Source organism: Schistocerca piceifrons, chromosome 4 (genome assembly GCF_021461385.2).
Source record: "Schistocerca piceifrons isolate TAMUIC-IGC-003096 chromosome 4, iqSchPice1.1, whole genome shotgun sequence".
Classification (NCBI taxonomy): Eukaryota; Metazoa; Arthropoda; class Insecta; order Orthoptera; family Acrididae; genus Schistocerca; species Schistocerca piceifrons.
In genome coordinates this window covers 176,492,432-176,513,869 of record NC_060141.1, presented here as the reverse complement: position 1 = coordinate 176,513,869, position 21,438 = coordinate 176,492,432, and positions in this window count along the sequence as shown.

Sequence of the window (21,438 nt, the reverse complement as noted above, 5' to 3'; positions counted from 1 at the left end):
TCATAGCATCCAGAATACCGCAGATTGTAATGAGGCAGTCGTTGACAACACCGTCCCGTGCCTTGTTTCATTAGGCATCGGAAGAAGTTTGGGGTTTACCTGGAACAGGACCATACGCTCAGCTAGCCCATCACTCTTTTTGTGTTTGATGGACACATTTACGGATGAAAATTGTGAAGTTACAATGATCTGAACTGGCTATAACAGGTACCGCGCACCACTTTAACCCTTTTTAGCGAATGTGACAAATGCTAAAACTGGACATACGACTATTTGTCACAGCGTGTTATCCGCTATCTTTATTTATACAAATTAAGCATATTTTCGGTCTGTGGACAGCTGACTTTTATTTCAAAGTTCTCGGTTTCGGGCAATGTCGCGAGCCTTCATATAATATGTCGTAGTTACAGTTCTAAGGTGTAGATTAATAACCACTGCAAGTCACAATAGCCTGTAATTTTTTTTCATACTTGTGTCCATCTTCAGGTGGTCTGCATTCAGGTACTTGTCCCTATACTCATTGTTGGAGATCACTATTTAAATCAAAAACTAATGATACGATCATCACTAAATGGACACAAATGAAACATCTAGAAGTGGCTAAGCGACTTGTGTTACAAAATATGATTGTACTTACATGAAGCTTGTGCAGCCATATCGTTTTCACAGTACATTTGTCATATTTTTGCATAAAAATATTTCGCTTTCTACATGTTAACTGTATTAGTCACCACGCTAATTATTGGTGGTTCCACATTACGTTTTTGATAAACTAGAAGCACCATAGCTGCTGGCAACTTCAGACAGACATGCACTCACAATACCGAACGTGTTTACATTTGAAAAACAGAGGTTATGGTCCAAGAGCTTCAGTCAAAGAAGTACAGAGATGTTACACATACAGATACGTAATACATATCACAAAATATGAAAATGAGATTGTTACATGTGTAGCATCTTTGTACTTAATTTTAGCACAATTTATATATAATTTAACAGACGTGAGCATCATTAAAGTGCTGTTGTTGTTGTGGTCTTCAGTCCTGAGACTGGTTTGATGCCGCTCTCCATGCTACTCTATCCTGTGCAAGCTGCTTCATCTCCCAGTACGTACTGCAGCCTACATCCTTCTGAATCTGTTAAGTGTATTCATCTCTTGGTCTCCCTCTACTATTTTTACCCTCCACGCTGCCCTCCAATACTAAATTGGTGATCCCTTCATGCCTCAGAACGTCTCCTACCAACCGATCCCTTCTTCCAGTCAAGTTGCGCCACAAACTCCTCTTCTCCCCAATCCCATTCAATAACTCTTCATTAGTTATGTGATCTACCCATCTAATCTTCAGCATTTTTCTGTAGCACCACATTTCGAAAGCTTCTATTCTCTTCTTGTCTAAACTGTTAACAGACCACGTTTCACTTCCAAACATGGCTACACTCCATACAAATACTTTCAGAAACGACTTCCTGACACTTAAATCTATACTTGATGTTAACAAATTTCTCTTCTTCAGAAACGCTTTCCTTGCCATTGCCAGTCTACATTTTGTATCCTCTCTACTTCAACCATCATCAGTTATTTTGCTCCCCAAATAGCAAAACTCCTTTACTACTTTAAGTGTCTCATTTCTTAATCTAATTCCCTCAGCATCACCCGACTTAATTCGACTACATTCCATTATCATCGTTTAGTTTTTGTTGATGTTCATCTTATACCCTTCCTTCAAGACACTGTCCATTCCGTTCAACTGCTCTTCCAAGTCCTTTGCTGTCTCTGAGAGAATTACAATGTCATCGACGAACCTTAAAGTTTGTATTTCTTCTCCATGGATTTTAATTCCTACTCCGAATTTTTCTTTTGTTTCCTTTACTGCTTGCTCAGTATATAGATTGAAAAAGATCGCGGAGAGGCTACAACCCTGTCTCACTCCCTTCCCAACCACTGCTTCCCTTTCATGCCCCTCGACTCTTACAACTGCCATCTAGTTTCTGTACAAATTGTAAATAGCCTTTCGCTCCCTGTATTTTACCCCTACCACCTTCAGAATTTGAAAGAGAGTATTCCAGTCAACATTATCAAAAGCTTTCTATGCCAGAAATGTAGGTTTGCCTTTCCTTAATCTAGCTTCTAAGATAAGTCGTAAGGTCAGTATTGCCTCACGTGTTCCCATATTTCTACGGAATCCAGACTGATCTTCCCCGAGGTCAGCTTCTACCAGTTTTTCCACTCGTCTGAAAAGAATTCGCGTTAGTATTTTGCAGCTGTGACTTATTAAACTGATAGTTCGGTAATTTTCACATCTGTCAACGCCTGCTTTATTTGGAATTGGAATTATTATATTCCTCTTGAGGTCTGAGGGTAATTCGCTGTCTCTTACATTTTGCTCACCAGATGGTAGAGTTTTGTCATGACTGGCTCTCCCAAGGCTGTCAGTAGTTCTAATGGAATGTTGTCTACTCCCGGGTCCTTGTTTCGACTCAGGTCTTTCAGTGCTATATCAAACTCTTCACGCAGTATCATATCTCCCATTTCATCTTCATCTACATCCTGTTCCCTTTCTATAACATTGCCCTCAATTATATCGCTCTTGTATAGTCCCTCTATATACTCCTTCCACCTTTCTGCTTTCCCTTCTTTGTCAGAACTGGGTTTCCATCTGAGCTCTTGATATTGATACAAGTGGTTCTCTTTTCTCCAAAGGTCTCTTGAATTTTCTGTAGGCAGTATCTATCTTACCCCTAGTGAGATAAGCTTCTAAATCCTTACATTTGTCCTCTACCCATGCCTGCTTAGCCATTTTGCACTTCCTGTCGATCTCATTTTTGAGTCGTTTGCATTCCTTTTTGCCTGCTTCATTTACTGCATTTTTATATTTTCTCCTTTCATCAATTAAATTCAGTATTTCTTCTGTCACCCAAGGCTTTCAACTAGCCCTCGTCTTTTTACCTACTTGATCCTCTGCTGCCTTCACTATTTCATCCCTCAAAGCTACCCATTCTTCTTCTACTGTATTTCTTTCCCCCATTCTTGTCAATTGTTCCCTTATGCTCTTCCTGAAACTCTGTACAATCTCTGGTTTAGTCAGTTTATCCAGGTCCCATCTCCTTAAATTCCCACCTCTTTGCAGTTTCTTCAGTTTTAATTTACGGTTCATAACCAATAGATTGTGGTCAGAGTCTACATCTGCCCCTGGAAATGTCCTACAATTTAAAACCTGGTTCCTAAATCTCTGTCTTACCATTATATAATCTATCTGAAATCTGTCAGTATCTCCAGGCTTCTTCCATGTATACAATCTTCTTTTATGATTCTTGAACCAAGTGTTAGCTCTGATTAAGTTGTGCTGTGTGCAAAATTCTACCAGGCGGCTTCCTCTTTCATTTCTTACCCCCAATCCATATTCACCTACTACGTTTCCTTCTCTTCCTTTTCTACTATCGAATTCCAGTCACCCATGGCTATTAAATTTTCGTCTCCCTTCACTATCTGAGTAATTTCATTTATCTCATCATACATTTCTTCAATTTCTTCATCATCTGCAGAGCTAGTTGGCATATAGACTTGTACTATTGTAGTAGGCGTGGGCTTCGTGTCTTTCTTGGCCACAATAATGCGTTCACTATATTGTTTGTAGTAGCTTACCCGAATTCCTATTTTTTTATTCATTATTAAACCTACTCCTGCATTACCCCTATTTGATTTTGTATTTATAACCCTGTATTCACTTGACCAAAAGTGTTGTTCCTCCTGCCACCGAACTTCACTAATTCCCACTATATCTAACTTTAACCTATCCATTTCCCTTTTTAAATTTTGTAATCTACCTGGACGATTTATGGTCTGACATTTCACGCTCCGATCTGTAGAACGCCAGTTTTCTTTCTCCTGATAACGACGTCCTCTTGAGTAGTCCCCGCCCAGAGATCCGAATGGAGGACTATTTTACCTATCATTTAAGTATCATATTAAAAATTCCACTTATTTGTCTTAAATGTTGTTGTGGTATCTGGGGGGAAAGAAAAAAAAACTTACTGGCTACAAGAAGCAAGTTAGTGCCACAAAATAAAACGTATCTCTTTTCTAATGACCAACAACGTGACAAGATTATGACACAGAATTGGGCACAGTCCTCTAGGCCTTATATTAAACCAAACAGCCTGCACTTGACTTAACTTGACTTAAAATTGGGCGCCCAAATTTTTAAAAATATTTACTGTAAACATAAGCCAGTTTCCCCGTGGGAGAGAGTTCATCATGTGCCGCAAACTCTTTCAAAATCACGTTAAACGAAAATGGGAGAGCGCTGCACGACAAAAACAGAAAAACGAAGCGGAAGGGCAGCGCCAAGCTGTTTGAAACAGAACCAACAGTAAGCAATGGAGACAAGTCCCTGGAGAACTTAGAAATGACGGTCACTATGAACGTAAGGAAACAGAAACGCACCCTTTCCTCGACCAAAGAACCCGAGGAAGGCTTTGGCTCGGTGCCCGACAAAATCCTGCGGTAAAGGCGTTCCAGTCGTTACGTGCAGAGGGTGGACGCGACCGATGTACTTCGCCGAATGGCGCCAAACTCTCCGGGAGGAAGCCGGGTACAGCGCGAAGAAGTTCAGCCAGGGCAGGACAATGCTGGCCCAGCACTGCACGTCAACAGCCGCTCCGCCAACGCTAACAGCAGGAAAACGGTGCGCCGGCAGTATTGACAATTTGCTCTCCAGAAAGGCCCTCGTTCCACCGAACCCACCATTCACCATAACCGCCCAGTTCTGTCTGCCATCTTCCTTACACACACTTCACTTCCGCTCATCCATCAAAGAGAAAACCGAAGACCCTTCAACTGGCTAAGACGGTGCTCAGTTCGCCGGTCGCAAGCTATCGGGATCAATGGACGGTTAATTATCGTTGAGAAATGAAGGCACATTACAATTGGGGCTGGTAGTGACCATTTATATTCACTGTTCTACACGTCGCTCCATATTCATGAATGTTGCTGTCACGGTATTGGATATCACGGTGACGAACCATCGTTCCACTTACCAACTTAAGAGAACTACCAAAACACACGTTAACAGAACAGTAACAACCAGCACGCAGGCGTTGAGAAACAACTTCAATCACAGCGGCTCATCATCGGATTATCTGGTATACTTCACCAGTGAAGTATACCAGTTACTGTCTCATGCTAGCAAGATGGAGCAACATGCCATACGTCTAGTGCAAGTGTGGCTGCAATGGACTCATTTTCCCCTGACAATGTGATTTCCAAAGGCTTGGCTTGAGCCAGCTGACTTTTTTCTGTGGAACAAGAACAAACCGCACACATAGACGAGTCACGCCAATTACTCTGGCAGCAACTGCACGAAGATGCAGCGCCGTTGTGGGCTGATCACTCCCAGGACTTTTTGTAATTTACTTCCGTTTCTCAGCCATAAGGGTATGTCACGCACAAATTTGCTTAGATATTCTCTTTTATTAAGATTTTATAACGTTTTTCCTGGGATTCCTTACGAGTGGAACACTGCACTCCAACCTCACCGTAAAGACAAGTTAGACAAGAGCTGCTTATAACAGGAACTTTAAAGACACAGTGTTATGTTATTCGTATATTCGATTAATAGAAAGAACATGATAGATGTATGACGAACTCCCGACAGTAAATGTATTAAAATTCTGTTGCGACTTGTACACCCATACGTACAGTTCTTCATGACTGTCTCATACAGTTCAATTAGCCTTAATTTCAACATGGCGCTGACAGGATTATTGAACTCTAGTCTAGTCTATCGCTTCAACTGAAACAGTATAGTAGCATGTCACGTTTTGGATGTAGTGGCGCGCTGTACATCTGATTGAAATGCAGTACTACAAATAGTACATGGTCAACCTGAAAGTTTTGAAACAGCTGAAAAGAATGTTTTCAATACTGCGACTCCCTAGGAACGAGATATGGAAAATCAATAGACCAGACAAATTTCTACGTCTCTGAAGCTAAATTACAACCATTTATATATAGGAAGACCTGGTAAGATGGAACCAGCCTGGAGGATAATGAATAATAGAAACTGATATTTTTGCAGTGATGAAACAATTGACCTGAATACAAAAAACAAACTCGTTTCAGAAGCTTCGACATGGCCGCTAATCGAACAGCGATGCTGAAAGTGTAGAATAAATTTAATGCCGTCTGTGATCACAAAATGTTAGGTCCTCAGACTACCGGGTTCCGTCAGTAGATCTGTTTCAAAACCATGTCCCAATATAAGGGAGCTATAACGGCGTCGTGAAAGATGAATGAAATGTCGTAGCGCAGGAGAGAGCGGATCAGGTTGTGGAAAGGGGCAAAGGTCAATTACTGTTAGTTATACAAGAACAAACACAACTTTATTCCTCATACCAATGCCCAATTTACTCTTTAAAACAACAGAGATCAATTCACGGCTGAGGACCCAAGTAACTTCTCCAGAATAAGTTAAAATGATTCCTTCGAAACACCAGGATTTAGAGTAACAACTGAAGGCCTTACTTAAGAGAAACTGCAATATCTTCTCGGCTAAAGGCCAGCTAAGGAAATTCTTTAAGAGCCAAGGATTTACAAATTTCGGCTAAAGGCTATATTAAGGAAAATTCAAATTAATTCTTCAGCTGAAAGCCCGATAATGTTTTTTTTTACATAGTAAACGAGAGTCCTTAAAGATAAGCCTTTACACCGTAGAAAAGAAAAACATCTTAAGGAAGCTTAAAGTATCTTGTCGGCTGAAGGCCCAAACAATTGCTCATGAATAATTAAAGACCACCTTAAGATAAACATTTAGATAATACGGCTGAAGGCCGTTTCAAGAGTTCAAGATAATTAAAGAGGAGCCTTACAGACAAGGATTTACATATTAAAGCCACAGATTATGAAACGAACACAGCTGAAGGCCTAAATATAGAGCAACAAGAGTATTAAAAGATACACGGCTGAAGGCCTAATTTTAAAATAGTTGTCATGAAGTTCGGCTGAAGGCCATATACTAAACATAAAACAGGCAATATTAGTACACGGCTGAAGGCCTGGAACAGTACTGCGACCAAAAAAAATGACAATCATAAACAACAAACAGTGGTGCTCAGAAGAGATCCGTGGGTCGGTCTGGGGAGGGAACTAACAACAGTTAAAGTGAGACAGGCAGCCAAGCGTAACACTAAACCATCGGATTGCAACACGACCTAGGGACGGCTGAGGAAACAACCAACAACCTAATCAATTCCCTCTGTCGCAACCGACCACTGCCTACTCCAGTAGGCAGACAGCATTTATCTGCTCAGTGGAAATCACGGACTATACACTTGTTCCACGTAAACATATTTGCATAACAATTCGAACAGTCGTAAAAGCAATTACTGTGAAACAATAAGGACGGATCAATTCGACACACAAAGAGTTTCCACAAGCCGTCGGCGACCAAATACGAGTCGTCTGATGAGACGACCGAGCGAAAGACCAACACAGGTCGCTCCCACTGAAGCTACGTGTGTCGGCCCCACTCAACTCGATGTTCGTTCGGAATTCTGAGACAAGGCGACCTGCGGCCGGGGTGGCCGGGCGGTTCTAGGCGCTTCAGTCTGGAACCGTGCGACATCTACAGTCGCAGGTTCGAATCCTGCCTCAGGCATGGATGTGTGTGATGTCCTTAGGTTAGTTAGGTTTAAGTAGTTCTAGGTTCTAGGGGACTGATGACCTCAGATGTTAAGTCCCATAGTGCTCAGAGCCATTTGATTTGAACGGCGACCAGGGCACACTGGCTCGGACCCTACCACGCACAGGTAACTCTTGCCCATTTGCCACGACATCTCTGCAGAAGGAAGGAACAGACCCACGTCAGGTAAGGTGACTTACGAGGCCCAGAAACGGTCAAAAGACCAAATACACGTCGCCCGATGAGTCGACCAACCGAACGACCAAGCACCGGTTAATCCGTTCCCATTTCCTTCCCTCGGACAGTTCAAGTTTCGCTAACGGTCGGCGAGCACTGGCTGTCCGCACCTCACTGGCGCTCCATCCCTTGCTACTGCTCCGTCCCCCACTTCACTGCTGCTGCGTCTCTACTGAGCTCCCAACTGAACTCCAGACACACGACGACCCGAAGTACCAGCGGTGGCTCCAGAGACAGAACGACGGTGCACTTATCGAGAAACTCTGCTGCTGCCACTCATGGACAAACAAACCAGCAACCTAGTGACGTCAGTAAATCGAATTAAAAGAAAAACGAGGCGACAGAACCATAAAAACAAGATGAGGAGCAATAAACTGAGCGCGAGCCGGACGCGGCTCAATAAACACAAAATCATCTCAGAATCGTCGCACAAAAATGAAACATAGTTTATATTAGAGTCATTTTGTTAACAGCGCTACTGTCTTGTTTTAAACAGTAGCGCTGTGAGCAAAACGTCTCTGGTATAAACGATATTCATTTACGTGCGACGATGCTGAGCAGATTTTTTTGTTTGTTTTTTGGCTATGGTTTTATAACTTCTGTGATCATAGACGGAAATAAAGAAATTTATTCTAAATACATGGTATACGAGGTGCATTCAAGTTCTAAGACCTCCGATTTTTTTTTTTCTAATTGACTACTCACCCGAAATCGATGAAACTGGCGTTACTTCTCGACGTAATCGTCCTGCAGACGTACACATTTTTCACAACGCTGACGCCATGATTCCACGGCAGCGGCGAAGGCTTCTTTAGGAGTCTGTTTTGACCACTGGATAATCGCCGAGGCAATAGCAGCACGGCTGATGAATGTGCGGCCATGGAGAGTGTCTTTCATTGTTGGAAAAAGCCAAAAGTCACTAGGAGCCAGGACAGGTAAGTAGGGAGCATGAGGAATCACTTCAAAGTTGTTATCACGAAGAAACTGTTGCGTAACGTTAGCTCGATGTGCAGGTGCGTTGTCTTGGTGAAAAAGGCAGCACACGCGCAGCCCTTCCAGGACGTTTTTGTTGCAGTGCAGGAAGGAATTTGTTCTTCAAAACATTTTCGTAGAATGCACCCGTTACCGTAATGCCCTTTGGAACGCAATGGGTAAGGATTACGCCCTCGCTGTCCCAGAACATGGACACCATCATTTTTTCAGCACTGGCGGTTACCCGAAATTTTTTTGGTGGCGGTGAATCTGTGTGCTTCCATTGAGCTGACTGGCGCTTTGTTTCTGGATTGAAAAATGGCGTACACGTTCATGCATTGTCACAACCGATGAAAAGAAAGTCCCATTATTGCTGTCGTTGCGCGTCAACATGGCTTGGCAACTTGCCACATGGGCAGTCATGTGGTCATCCGTCAGCATTTGTGGCACCCACCTGGATGACACTTTTCGCATTTTCAGGTCGTCATGCAGGATTGTGTGCACAGAACCCACAGAAATGCCAACTCTGGAGGCGATCTGTTCAACAGTCATTCGGCGATCCCCCAAAATAATTCTCTGCACTTTCTCGATCATGTCGTCAGGCCGGCTTGTGCGAGCCTGAGGTTGTTTCGGTTTGTTGTCACATGATGTTCTGCCTTCGTTAAACTGTCGCACCCACGAACGCACTTTTGACACATCCATAACTCCATCACCACATGTCTCCTTCAACTGTTGATGAATTTCAATTGGTTTCACACCACGCAAATTCAGAAAACGAATGATTGCACGATGTTCAAGTAAGGAAAACGTCGCCATTTTAAGTATTTAAAACAGTTCTCATTCTCGCCGCTGGCGGCAAAATTTCATCTGCCGTATGGTGCTGCCATCTCTGGGACGTATTGACAATGAACGCTGCCTCATTTTAAAACAATGTGCATGTTTCTATCTCTTTCCAATCCGGAGAAAAAAATCTGGAGGCCTTAGAACTTGAATGCACCTCGTACTACAGAACAGACAGCACCGAAAATGGAAGGCGGAGTATAAGTACTAGAGAATAATGGAACAAAGTTTTTAGAGGTGGTAAAAGACCTGAAAAACATGCTGTGTTCCACTTATAAACAGAGGACGAGGAAAGCGGAGGGTAAAACGATCAAAAGAAAAATTCGAGAGATATTTCCAAATAAGGGCGGTAGTTTCAATGGGACCTAGGAGGGCTAAAGCCTATATCTGTTCAGAAAAAATGAGAAAGAAACTTAATAAAAATTTTAAGCTAACTGTGGCAGTGCGTGCTGGTGGTGCAACATATTAAGATAATGGGTATAACGAACATGTTTTTCTGAAAATAAAAAGAAACGAATAGATATAGCAATACAATCAACTAAGAAACAACAGGGAATAATAACATTCACTGTAAAGTTAGCTAGAGTGAACTAAAATACTCCTGCGGGTTGCAAAAGCTGAAAACATGTCATTATATATATATATATATATATATATATATCACATTTCGCAGTATGAACACATACCGTACACTAGGCAGACTTTATTAAGTAAAAGGAGGAACGAGTCCAGTAGGTGACGTTTATGTAGCAATTTAAATATGTGCGATATGAAAATCACTAAGTCAACAATCAAAACGGTGAAAATAATAATTCACTACATAGATATTTCGGTTGTTTCAAATTAAGATTTTATTTAATATCATTTTCCCTTTCAGACTGATTTTCATTTATTTTTCACTCTCTTATGTTGCGTGCTGTACGATTGAATTAGGAAACAGCGAAACCTCGCAGCAGATTACGACTTTCCATTTGTCTCTATTTTACGACACGACTTACCATTATGGATGACTGACTCACCAGAAGGGGCCCCTTGATACTCCAGGACGGAGAGAGGTGATGTTCAGGAATGTGACACTTGCTATGGTTCTCTGCTGTGTTACTATAAATCTTTTAAAGAAACTTTATAAAGTATAACTTCTTTCCGTGTGTCTTTTAAATGAATCTATCTCCAATTTAATATCACAACAGTACGCGGCAGGAAAGCTTGCGTAGAACGTAGTCAGTTTCCAATAACCGCCAACCAAAGCCACAAACGCGTATAAAACCTACACATTGTTACAGACAAAGAGTAGTTTTAAATCTAGCACATTATTTTTGCGTGATGGAAAAATCAACAAAATCGCTTATTTTCAGAAAATAAACGCGTTTCATTACTTGCATATTTCTAAACGTATTGATTCCATCTACAGGTGATAGAAGACTGGTACGTTAGTTAGCTGACAGATACGAAAATCGATTTCCCCAGTGTCTTCAGGTGGGCAAGACACGCATGGTAGATCAGTGGCGGCTTTATGTCTACTGCTGGCGTAATATCTGTACCAGGAGTACAGTGATTAGTCTTTGAATATCCCACCTTCATTGTCAGAGAAGATGCGATTGCGGAGTACAATGCTAATGAGAATTCATAAAGTCTGACATTCAACGCCAGGTAAGAAGATGACTTTACTACAGTTTAAGAATGAATCTCTTGCAGTCCTCAGACTTCTTAACTGAAAGTTGCGACATCTTTTGTGAAACTTCTTTATCGCTCGACTGAAATACACAGCACGCCGAAAAAAGAGTAAATGGAGAAAATGGAGACCCCTTTTTCGATTCCTCCATTCATGCGAGAGTAATGAATTCCTTCAGAATCAGAATGAAGGAATTAATTAAGACGTCTCAATAGTCACACTGCCCCACGAGTAAGACGTTCTGACGGAGAAGACGTCGATAAAATATTTCTGGATGACATTCTGGTGGAAGGGATTTCGCTATCTGAGACGCCGAACGTCGGAAAAGGTAAAACGTCTTTACGTCTCCTGCAGTTAATTCTCAGAAAAGAAAAACTGTACATTTGACAGACTGAATAACTACGGAATAAGACTGAGGTATGAGAGAGGACTTCTGCAAATTAGTGAAATGTCTAGTCAGGTGTCAAATATTCTATGAAATCTAAATATAAAGCACTCTGCTGATTAACGTCCGCAAAATTTTTATGCTTGTTATGGCTATACCGCTGCATTTCTTGGGTACTTGCATGACAGAATATCAGGATGCACAGGAATATTCACAAAGATGTTTTTATTTACATCGATGAGCCGGCCGGTGTGGCCGTGCGGTTCTAGGCGCTTCAGTCTGGAACCGCGTGACCGCTATGGTCGCTGGTTCGAATCCTGCCTCGGGCATGGATGTGTGTGATGTCCTTAGGTTAGTTAGGTTTAAGTAGTTCTAAGTTCTAGGGGACTGATGACCACAGATGTTAAGTCCCATAGTCCTCAGAGCCATTTGAACCATTTACATCGATGGAAGTGACTGGGTTTATTGAATGTTCGTAACAAAGGGTATCTTGATTGTACACTAAACCATCATTCTTTGCTAACAGATGTGCGTAATGTCTAAAATTACCTATGCTTTTAAAGTGAATACAGGAAAGAGAAATAAAAAGAAGAAACTTTCCGAAGTTTGGTAAATTTTCTGCAGATTTCTCAGTTCGTTAGACAGGTAATTTTGGCTGAAACTTTATGAGGCCGGAATTTTGTGAGTGGGTACTGTGTAACGGACAGTCAGTGGGTATGCTCCTGTACTTTTGGAACTACGGAGCCAATTGGTTATTTGTAATTTACTAGTTATTGTGGAAGTTAGGTGTACGTCAAGTCTTAGTTTCAAACGAGAAGCCATGACCGTTGGCAGACACGTAACACAAACTGTAGTATGTCAGAAGTATGCTGTAGTCTTAATGAGGGCTTAGTCTGATTGTACTTCAGTTATCCAGTAAATTCAAACGCAAGTAAAGCCATGATTCAAAGAATTACTTTCAAAATAGCTTTATTCTTTATTGTGTGTTTTTTGCCATCTGCTTGCTGTTTTTTTTCTGTTCTCTACAAAATAGTAACATATTTGAATCATTATTACTATTTAAACTGTAGTGTTCAACTGAATAAAAGAGGAAGTAAGACCTATATGAATGTTGTTTGACTCCGAGTATAAACCAAAATAATGCTACTTTGCACAGAGCAGCTTTTAATTGAAACTACAATGAAAAGTTCTCGGAACGGAACAGAAAAACTGTTTTGTATTTCTCAGTGTAGTCTCCTTGTAGATTAATGCACTTGGTCCAACGATGTTCCAGCGCCTCGATCACATCTCGAAAATGAGTTTCCTCCAAGACTGCAAAATAGTTGTCAACTCCGGCTATCAGTTCTTCGTTTGAAGTGAATCTTCGTCCACCAAGAAAAATTTTCAGTTTTGGAAAGGCGTAGAAGTCTGACGGAGCCATATGAAAAGAATAAGGCGTGTAATTTTGTTCTGATATGTCCATTCTCATGCGTCTTAGATCTAGCGTCAAGAGTCGCGACACCCATCATGCAGATAATTTTTTCATTTCTAATTCTTCAGTTACGATGATATATACCCTTTCAAATGACATCTTGCATGCGTGAACAGTTTCACGCACTTTCAATCGGCGATCCTCCATGACCATTTTGGGCACTTTTGCAATGATTTCTGGAATAGTGAAACATCTTGGCCGACCACTGCGCAGATCACCATCTAAGCTCTCCCCACCAAATTTAAATTCATTTGTCCACTTGGCAACAGTTGAATATGTAGGAGCACAGTGCCCCAGTGTATTCTGGAGATCGGCATGAATGTCCTTTGCTTTTATACCTTTCGTTACGAAGCACTTATCACTGCCCGAATTTTTTCCATCTTCGCAAATCACTACGCGGGAACAGCAACAGAGCCACATCAGCACCACAGCTGTCTTCCAAGAGCACTGACGTGGAATGTGTTTACAGGCAACAGTCCAATAAATATTAAGTGAACAACTCGTTGCGCTAACGCTGACGTCTCGTGGTGATTCCGAGAACTTTTCAAACTACCCTCGTACGTAGGCGCTGTTGTTCATTTAGATCAGTGCACGGTGTATTTAGATCTGTATGACTGCAAAAGTATAATGAAAGTGAGTTCGTGCAGACAAGAAAGAGTTTACGTATGTGACCATTATTACTCAATCTTACAAGGAGACGACGCAGTCATGGGAATTTTTGTATTTACTGGAATTCAGAATTCAATTATCAATCACTAGCTGTTCGATGCAACTCTCAAGAGTTCTCGAGAAAATTCGCTTCGATATTTTCCTTGGGTCGATAGCGACCTGGTAATGTAACCACTGACACCTGATGCCTTACTGCACCAGTGGAACTGCAGTCGATCTCCCACTACTGCCGAGGGCGCTACTCTGCCAATCCAACTGCAGTGTCCGCCTTGGGAGACAGTCCTGCATTACTGCTTAAGAAACTTGTTATTGTCAATAATGTACGTTACGTGTTTAGTCAGCTCTACACCACCGTATCTTGTCCCTCTCTCTGCTAACAACTGTAGGGATTAGAGACCAGAACCCTAAATCTCAGCCGGCTGGTGTGGACGAGCGGTTCTAGGCGCTTCAGTCTGGAACCGCGCGACCGATACGGTCGCAGGTTCGAATCCTGCCTCGGGCGTGGATGTGTGTGATGTCCTTAGGCTAGTTAGGTTTAAGTAGTTCTAAGTTCTAGGGGACTGATGATCTCAGAAGTTAAGTCCCATAGTGCTCATAGCCATTTGAACCATTAGAACCCAAATCTGGTGTAAGCAAGTGGTTGCCAGTGGTAGAAATGTCTACACCTGGTGCCACACCGAAATGCCTAGGACGACAGCAGCCGACCGTCTATGCAGGTCCGCTGTGATCTCAATAGCTACGAATGGCAGTTCGTGACAATGTCGTGTGGTGAACGACTGATATTTGTTTGCTTTCTTGTTCAGTATTTTTTTTTTTTTTTGTGGCCATGAAGAGCCATAGGGGCCTTCATAGTACGTGGAACGTGTCGTTTGTTATACCACAGGACTCTGCAGCCTTGTTTCAGGTTCGTGGGAACACTAGAGAAGCTTACTTGCAGCCAGTGAGGTTTCCATATTGTAATTTATCAAGGCAACTGTCATGCTTGCAAACTGTGTCAGCTATCTGTCATAAGTGGAGAAGGGTTGGTCACAGGGCAGTCCAGGGCAAAGAGTCTCGTTGGGATACTACACAGCGTAAACGTTAAGTGTAGTTTAGTTGTTTTTTGCCTACTGGAGTTTCTTTCTTTTTTGTCGTAACGGCAGCTTTAGTTTACACAATTTCCAGACACGCCAGCAGCGACTCTGAATGCAATGGTTGAAAGATTTGAAGGGGCAGCCGCCTTGTTAGAAACTACAGTGCAACAGGGGCAAGATGATGCAGCATTGCGCAAGAGAATAGAACAATGGGAAGCCGTAGTGGGACATGATTCAAGCCAAAATAAAAGCGTATTAAGTGTATCTACTCATTCCATCTATCCCGCAGCATCTAACCTCATAGTGCCATTTTTGGGGAAAACAATCAAGTATGTATCTATTTTTGTTAAAGGCTGCCGCTAAATCGGGATAATGGTTGGAAGAAATGACCTGTTTTTTTTTTTTTTTTTTTTTTTTTTTTTTCATCAGTCTACTGACTGGTTTGATGCGGCCCGCCACGAATTCTTTTCCTGTGCTAACCTCTTCAGCTCAGAGTAGCACTTGCAACCTAGGTCCTCAATTATTTGCTTGACGTATTCCAATCTCTATCTTCCTCTACAGTTTTTGCCCTCTACAGCTCCCTCTAGTACCATGGAAGTCATTCCCTCATGTCTTAGCAGATGTCCTATCATCCTGTCCCTTCTCCTTATCAGTGTTTTCCACATATTCCTTTCCTCTCCGATTCTGCGTAGAACCTCCTCATTCCCTACCTTATCAGTCCACCTAATTTTCAACATTCGTCTATAGCACCACATCTCAAATGCTTCGATTCTCTTTTGTTCCGGTTTTCCCACAGTCCATGTTTCACTACCATACAATGCTGTACTCCAGACGTACATCCTCAGAAATTTCTTCCTCAAATTAAGGCCGGTATTTGATATTAGTAGACTTCTCTTGGCCAGAGATGCCTTTTTTGTCATAGCGAGTCTGCTTTTGATGTCTTCCTTGCTCCGTCCGTCATTGGTTGTTTTACTGCCTAGGTAGCAGAATTCCTTAACTCCATTGACTTCCTGACCATCAATCCTGATGTGAAGTTTCTCGCTGTTCTCATTTCTACTACTTCTCATTACCTTCGTCTTCCTCCGATTTACTCTCAAACCATACTGTGTACTCATTAGACTGTTCATTCCGTTCAGCAGATCATTTAAATCTCCTTCACATTCACTCAGGGTAGCAATGTTATCAGCGAATCGTATCATTGATATCCTTTCACCTTGTATTTTAATTCCACTCCTGAACCTTTCTTTTACTTCCATCATTGCTTCCTCGATGTACAGATTGAAGAGTAGGGGCGAAAGGCTACAGCCTTGTCTTACACCCTTCGTAATACGAGCACTTCGTTCTTGATCGTCCACTCTTATTATTCCCTCTTGGTTGTTATACATATTGTATACGACCCGTCTCTCCCTATAGCTTACCCCTATTTTTTTCAGACTCTCGAACAGCTTGCACCATTTTATATTGTCGAACGCTTTTTCCAGGTCGACCGCCCGCATCTCGTGGTCGTGCGGTAGCGTTCTCGCTTCCCACACCCGGGTTCCCAGGTTCGATTCCCGGCGGGGTCAGGGGTTTTCACTGCCTCGTGGTGGCTGGGTGTTGTGTGATGTCTTTAGGTTAGTTACGTTTAAGTAGTTCTATGTTCTAGGGGACTGACGACCATAGAAGTTAAGTCCGATAGTGCTCAGAGCCATTTGAACCATTTTCCAGGTAGACAAATCCTATGAAAGTGTCTTGATTTTTCTTTAGCCTCGCTTCCATTATTAGCCGTAACGTCAGAATTGCCTCTCTCGTCCCTTTACTTTTCCTAAAGCCAAACTGATCGTCACCTAGCGCATTCTCAATTTTCTTTTCCATTCTTCTGTATATTATTCTTGTAAGCAGCTTCGATGCATGAGCTGTTAAGCTGATTGTGCGATAATTCTCGCACTTGTCAGCTCTTGTCGTCTTCGGGATTGTGTGGGTGATGCTTTTCCGAAAGTCAGATGGTATGTTGCCAGACTCATATATTCTACACACCAACGTGAATAGTCGTTTTGTTGCCACTTCCCCCAATGATTTTAGAAATTCTGATGGAATGTTACCTATCCCTTCTGCCTTATTTGACCGTAAGTCCTCCAAAGCTCTTTTAAATTCCGATTCTAATACTGGATCCCCTATCTCTTCTAAATCGACTCCTGTTTCTTCTTCTATCACATCAGACAAATCTTCACCCTCATAGAGGCTTTCAATGTATTCTTTCCACCTATCTGCTCTCTCCTCTGCATTTAACAGTGGAATTCCCGTTGCACTCTTAATGCTACCACCGTGGCTTTTAATGTCACCAAAGGTTGTTTTGACTTTCCTGTATGCTGCGTCTGTCCTTCCGACAATCGTATCTTTTTCGATGTCTTCACATTTTTCCTGCAGCCATTTCTTCTTAGCATTCCTGCACTTCCTATTTATTTCATTCCTCAGCGACTTGTGTTTCTGTATTCCTGATTTTCCCGGAACATGTTTGTACTTCCTCCTTTCATCAATCAACTGAAGTATTTCTTCTGTTACCCATGGTTTCTTCGCAGCTACCTTCTTTGTACCTATGTTTTCCTTCCCAACTTCTGTGATGGCCCTTTTTAGAGATGTCCATTCCTCTTCAACTGTACTGCCTACTGCGCTATTCCTTATTGCTGTATCTACAGCGTTAGAGAACTTCAAACGTATCTCGTCATTCCTTAGTACTTCCGTATCCCACTTCTTTGCGTATTGATTCTTCCTGACTAATGTCTTGAACTTCAGGCTACTCTTCATCACTACTATACTGTGATCTGAGTCTATATCTGCTCCTGGGTACACCTTACAATCCAGTATCTGATTTCGGAATCTCTGTCTGGCCACGATGTAATCTAATTGAAATCTTCCCGTATCGCCCGGTCTTTTCCAAGTATACCTCCTCCTCTTGTGATTCTTGAACAGGGTATTCGCTATTACTAGCTGAAATTTGTTACAGAACTCAATTAGTCTTTCTCCTCTTTCATTCCTCGTCCCAAGCCCATATTCTCCTGTAACCTTTTCTTCTACTCCTTCCCCTACAACTGCATTCCAGACTATTAGATTTTCGTCCCCCTTTACATACTGCATTACCCTTTCAATATCCTCATACACTTTCTCTATCTGTTCATCTTCAGCTTGCGACGTCGGCATATATACCTGAACTATCTTTGACGGTGTTGGTCTGCTGTCGATTCTGATTAGAACAACCCGGTCACTGAACTGTTCACAGTAACAAACCCTCTGCCCTACCTTCCTATTCATAACGAATTATACACCTGTTATACCATTTTCTGCTGCTGTTGATATTACCCGATACTCATCTGACCAGAAATCCTTGTCTTCCTTCCACTTCACTTCACTGACCCCTACTATATCTAGATTGAGATTTTGCATTTCCCTTTTCAGGTTTTCTAGTTTCCCTACCACGTTCAAACTTCTGACATTCCACGCCCCGACTCGTAGAACGTTATCGTTTCGTTGATTATTCAAGCTTTTTCTCATGGTAACCTCCCCCTCGTCAGTCCCCTCCCGGAGATCCGAATGGGGGACTATTCCGGAATCTTTTGCCAATGGAGAGATCATCATGACACTTCTTCAATTACAGGCCACATGTCCTGTAGATTCACGTTACGTGTCTTTAATGCAGTGGTTTCCATTGCCTTCTGCATCCTCATGTCGTTGATCATCGCTGATTCTTCCGCCTTCAGGGGCAGTTTCCATCCCCTAGGACAAGAGAGTGCCCTGAACCTCTATCCACTCCTCCGCCCTCTTTGACAAGGCCGTTGGCAGAATGAGGCTGACTTCTTATGCCGGAAGTCTTCGGCCGCCAATGCTGATTATTTATCAAAATTTAGGCAGTGGCGGGGATCGAACCCGGGACCGATGACGTTTTGATTATGAATCAAGGACGCCACCCCTAGACCACGGGTTCTTCCTATGTTACTAATATGTAGATATGAGTTTAGGGTAGTAAGGACGATCAGAAAACATCAAAGCCGATTTTTTCGATAATTTTTGATAGTTGAATCAAACGGTTTTGGGAAATTGATATTTGAGTTCTGAACTTGACATACAAAAATTCGAGAGCTGCCGTTTGGTCTCTTTGTCAGTCGTGTTCCATCTAGTTAGATACGACGATTATCTAACTGCACGGTGTCTGCTCTTTCGGACATTATATAACTGCACGGTGTCTGCTCTTTCGGATATGTCCGAAAGAACAGACACGATGAATTCATATATTTGATTCGCCTCGATGTGCAATGGATCCACCGCATTCAGCGCAGAAGCACAATTACATCCGACCTTCTGAGGCAGTCTCCAAGTAACGAGCATGGAGGACGTGGACAGAGACTGCGGGTAGGTAGCGTGGGGTGGGAACGTGGATCGGCCGAGAGACGTGCCGAGACAGTCCACACAGTGGTGATAAACACTGTGCCTGGATGGCGCAGTGCTTAACGCACCTGCCCAGTAAGCGGTCCGGTACACATTGACACTCGTAGCCGCTGATACGCACGAAGTCCTGATGCAGCTGATATCAGTTACTCCTTGCCTTCCCTTTGCTTTCTCGTCCCTCGTCCTTCAATTTACCTGAGATACGATGGCACTGTGTGAAATACGGTGCTGAAAATATTTCTTTTCAGTCATAATTGTACTACTTCATGTTCTTCATAAAAGTGCTAGAGTGAAACTGAATGTTTAACAGAGTAATTGGAAAGATTTTGGGTGTTTATTTTATGTATTAATACTGTCCTTGCTGTCTGATAAACAACGACATAATTTCTGATAGTGATGATGGCTGATTTATGGGGCGCTCAACTGCGCGGTCATCAGCGCCCGTACAAAGTCCCAATTTCTACACAGTCGATTTTTTTCCACAGTCCAATCTAATCACTCTCACAGATGCTGATGATGACGAAATGATGAGGACAACACAAACACCCAGTCCTCGGGCAGAGAGAATCCCCAATCCTACCGGGAATCGAACCCGGGAACCCGTGATCCAGAGGCAGCATTTATGATAGTCCAAGCCATTACGAGCCTTTGTTATACACACTTACATGCTACTATACTCAGAAGCAAGTGTTGTGGAGGGAATCGGCATAAAGTCCTGTCAGTGCATAAAGTCCTGTCAGTGCACTGCATTTTACAAGACATTAGACACATAAGTACTGACTACGTCTCTTATTGTTTTGTATAGGGCTGCTTTGGGCCGCATCAACATGGTCACCTTGAATCATTGTGATAATAACAATCGAAAGCCATATTTACTGTTTGACACACGTGGTGTTTCGTATTTTATGTCATGGTAAACAAAAGTCATTACATACTGCTTTACTGTTTATGTAAAAATGCCACACTTTCTTCCACATCATTTTATAGGTTACGTGTCTGGCAAATTACTTATTCAATGCTCGCCAGTCTTCTTAAACTCATTGGCGAATTTGATTTTTCATTTGAGTTGGGTGTAACGCTGTCAGTGCTTGTCCATCTGTATTTAATTAATTGACATTGTGTTTTTAATTAGAATACTCTTCTACACAAAATTCTACAAGGTGGCATCCACCTTCATTCCTTCATCCAGTACACACTCACTTACTATTTTTCCGTCTCTTCCATTTCGTACTAACGAATTCCAGTTCCCCGCGACTATTAAATGTTCATCTCCTTAACTATATAAATAATATTGTGTCCCCTCATACATTTCTTCAATCTCTTCTTCATCTGTTAAGACAGAGATTTCGGAGCAAGACTGTAAACTGTTAGATATTTCGGAGGGGCAGATGTGGACTCTGGCCACAATTTATGTAGATTAAAACTGAAGAAACTAAAAAAGATAGGAATTTAAGGAGATGGGACCTGGACGCTCCACATATCATGAAGAGTTTGAAGAAATGTACTATGAGATAGAAGACATTATTCAGAGAGTTAAGGGAGACCAAAATTTAATATTCATGGCGACTGGAATTCGATAGTAGGAAAAGGAAGAGGAGGAAAAGTAGTAGGTGAATATGGACTGGGGCAAAGGAATGAAAGCGGAAGCAGCCTGGAGAATTTTGCACAGGGCATAATTTAATCATAGCTAACACTTCGTTTAACAATCATGAAAGAAGGTTGTACACGTGGACGGGCCGTGGAGACACCAGAAGATTTCAGACAGGTTAAATAATGGTAAGACAGAGATTTCGGATCCAAATTTTCAATTGTAAGGCATTTCCAGGGGCAGATGTGGCATCTGCCCACAATTTATTGGTTATGAACTGTAGATTAAGACTGAAGAAACTGTAAAAATGTATGAATTTAAGGACATGGATCCTGGACAGAACGAGAGATTGTAGAGAGTTTCAGGCAGAGCATTAGGGAACGACTGACAAGGGCAGGGGAAAGAAATACGGTAGAAGAAGAATGAGCAGTTT